The sequence below is a fragment of the Triticum dicoccoides genome, chromosome 3A (assembly GCF_002162155.2).
Source record: "Triticum dicoccoides isolate Atlit2015 ecotype Zavitan chromosome 3A, WEW_v2.0, whole genome shotgun sequence".
Taxonomy (NCBI): Eukaryota; Viridiplantae; Streptophyta; class Magnoliopsida; order Poales; family Poaceae; genus Triticum; species Triticum dicoccoides.
The window spans coordinates 42,511,459-42,515,041 of record NC_041384.1 but is presented as its reverse complement, the minus strand read 5'-3'; positions in this window follow the sequence as shown (position 1 = coordinate 42,515,041).

Here is a 3,583-nt window from a genome sequence, read left to right as displayed (position 1 = left end):
TCCGACTCCGAGAGCTTGAGGTTCGCGTTCTCGTTCACCATGCAGGCTGTCGGGAACGTAGTAATTTCAAAGACTTTCCTACGCAAACGCAAGATCATGGTGATGCATAGCAATGAGAGGGGAGAGTGTGATCTACGTACCCTTGTAGACCGACAGCGGAAGCGTTAGCACAACGCGGTTGATGTAGTCGTACGTCTTCACGGTCCGACCGATCAAGCACCGAAACTATGGCACCTCCGAGTTTTAGCACACGTTCAGCTCGATGACGATCCCCGGACTCCGATCCAGCAAAGTGTCGGGAAAGAGTTCCGTCAGCACGACGGCGTGGTGACGATCTTGATGTACTACCGTCGCAGGGCTTCGCCTAAGCACCGCTACAATATTATCGAGGATTATGGTGGAAGGGGGCACCGCACACGGCTAAGAATATGATCACGTGGATCAACTTGTGTGTCTAGGGGTGCCCCCTGCCTCCGTATATAAAGGAACAAGGGGGAGGTGCGGCCGGCCAGGAGGAGGGCGCGCCAGGAGGAGTCCTACTCCCACCGGGAGTAGGATTCACCCCCTTTCCTAGTTGGAATAGGATTCGGGAAGGGGGAAAGAGGAGAGAGAGAAGGAAGGGGGGGCGCCGCCCCCCTCTCCTTGTCCTATTCGGATTAGGAGGGAGGGGCGCGCGGCCCAGCCCTGGCCACCTCTCCTCTCTTCCACTAAAGCCCACTAAGGCCCATATACCTCCCGGGGGGTTACGGTAACCTCCCGGTACTCCGGTAAAATCCCGATTTCACCCGGAACACTTCCGATATCCAAATATAGGCTTCCAATATATCAATCTTTATGTCTCGACCATTTTGAGACTCCTCGTCATGTCCGTGATCACATCAGGGAGTCCGAACAAACTTCGGTACATCAAAATGCATAAACTCATAATATAATTGTCATCAAAACCTTAAGCGTGTGGACCCTACGGGTTCGAGAACAATGTAGACATGACCGAGACACGTCTCCGGTCAATAACCAATAGCGGAACCTGGATGCTCATATTGGCTCCCACATATTCTACGAAGATCTTTATCGGTCAGACCGCATAATACGTTGTTCCCTTTGTCATCGGTATGTTACTTGCCCGAGATTCGATCGTCGGTATCTCAATACCTAGTTCAATCTCGTTACCGGCAAGTCTCTTTACTCGTTTCGTAATACATCATCTTGCAACTAACTCATTAGTTGTAATGCTTGCAAGGCTTATGTGATGTGCATAACCGAGAGGGCCCAGAGATACCTCTCCCACAATCGGAGTGACAAATCCTAATCTCAAAATACGCCAACCCAACATGTACCGTTGGAGACACCTGTAGAGCTCCTTTATAATCACCCAGTTACGTTGTGACATTTGGTAGCACACAAAGTGTTCCTCCGGCAAACGGGAGTTGCATAATCTCATAGTCATAGGAACATGTATAAGTCATGAAGAAAGCAATAGCAACATACTAAACGATCGGGTGCTAAGCTAATGGAATGGGTCGTGTCAATCACATCATTCTCCTAATGATGTGATCCCATTAATCAAATGACAACACATGTCTATGGTTAGGAAACATAACCATCTTTGATTAATGAGCTAGTCAAGTAGAGGCATACTAGTGACGTTTGGTTTGTCTATGTATTCACACAAGTATTATGTTTCCGGATAATACAATTCTAGCATGAATATTAAAAATTTATCATGATATAAGGAAATAACATTATTATTGCCTCTAGGGCATATTTCCTTCAGTCTCCCACTTGCACTAGAGTCAATAATCTAGATTACACAGTAATGATTCTAACACCCATGGAGCTTTGGTGCTGATCATGTTTTGCTCGTGGAAGAGGCTTAGTCAACGGGTCTGCCATATTCAGATTCGTATGTATCTTGCAAATCTCTATGTCTCCCACCTGGACTAGATCCCGGATGGAATTGAAGCGTCTCTTGATGTGCTTGGTTCTCTTGTGAAATTTGGATTCCTTTGCCAAGGCAATTGCACCAGTATTGTCACAAAAGATTTTCATTGGACCCGATGCACTAGGTATGACACCTAGATCGGATATGAACTCCTTCATCCAGACTCCTTCATTTGCTGCTTCCGAAGCAGCTATGTACTCCGCTTCACATGTAGATCCCGCCACAACGCTTTGTTCCGAAGCAGCTCTGATTGAGCTTCTCCTGTAATCTTCCTGCGTCGGGCGCTGCAGCTCCTTGACGCTGGCCTCTGTTTCGTAGCCGCCAATGCTGGCCTCCTTGACGACGCGCTGAAGTCAAAGACGTAGGGGTTGACAAGCCAGAAGCCGTGGCTGTAGCCGGTCGTGGCCGCGGCGAGGAGCTGGCCAGGGAGCGGCGGAGCGGGAGCTGGGCGCAGCCAGGGCGAGAGGGAGGGCGCGCGCGGCGCAGGTGTGGGAGGACGTGGGTGCGCGCGCTGCCGGGAGTGCGCGGCGGCGGTCATGGCGCGTGCGCGCGCAGAGCAGGCCCCAGGGCGTGGAAGAGGAGGCCGGGCGCGGCCGAACATGGCAGGGCGCGAGCGGGCGAGGTCGGCCGGCGTGCGGCAAGGCCCACGGCAAACAGCCATAGCTCGGAGTCGGCCACCGCTCACGGCTGCGGCGCGCCCACGGGCGGCCATGGCTGGCCACAGCCACGGCTTGGCCGCTGCCACGGCCGGGGGCCGGCCACAGGCACAACCAGGACTGGATTGCTCTTTTGAAAAAATTCTAGGGACCCGATTGCTTTTTAGCTCATTTATGTGTGGGCTCAACTAGTCAGAAACGCGTTTAAAAGAGTCAAATTAGGCTTTTTTAGACTTGGTGGTTTTTAGTCAAGGATCAGTGAGAAAATGGTAGTTTTCGGCACAAATTTATAAAGTGGTAGTTTATAGGCACAGTTTCACGAATTGTGGTAGTTTTTTGTTAAATACTCTACTTTTTTTTGAGAAATGTTAAATACTCTACCTAATTGCAAGATGTAGCTCCGGCTCGCCTCTTGCGCGGCGCCACGGGCCGGCCCAGTACTGTAGCTGCCGCCCTAGTTTTCCTGTGGTTTCCATATCGGTTTTTGACAGTTTGCATCGGTTTTCTTTGGTTTTTATTAGTTTTTATTTTTTTTACCTCTGTTTTTTGTTTCTTTCTTTAATTTTCACCGATTTTCCTCGTCTATTTATTTTTCTATTTCCTTTGTTTAATTTTTTTTCAATCCTTGTCTACATTTTTCTACATACATTGAAAACATTAGGAACAACTTTTGGTACACGTTTACCATTTTTTAAAAATATGATTATTTTTTTTCCAAATATACTCTTTGATATCTATTTTTTCAAATGCGTTGTACATTTTTGGTATACATATGAAAGTTTTTTATATGTTTAATAATTTTAAAATAAATGAATAATATTTTTTTAAATACATGTTTTTGAATATATATTTTCACATGTGCTAAAAAATCAAATAAATATTTTTGAAAATGTGAACATTTCCAAAATCATGAACTTTTTTTAATCCATGAACATTTATGAATTCCGAACATTCTTCAAAATCATGAAACATTTTTTTGGAATTC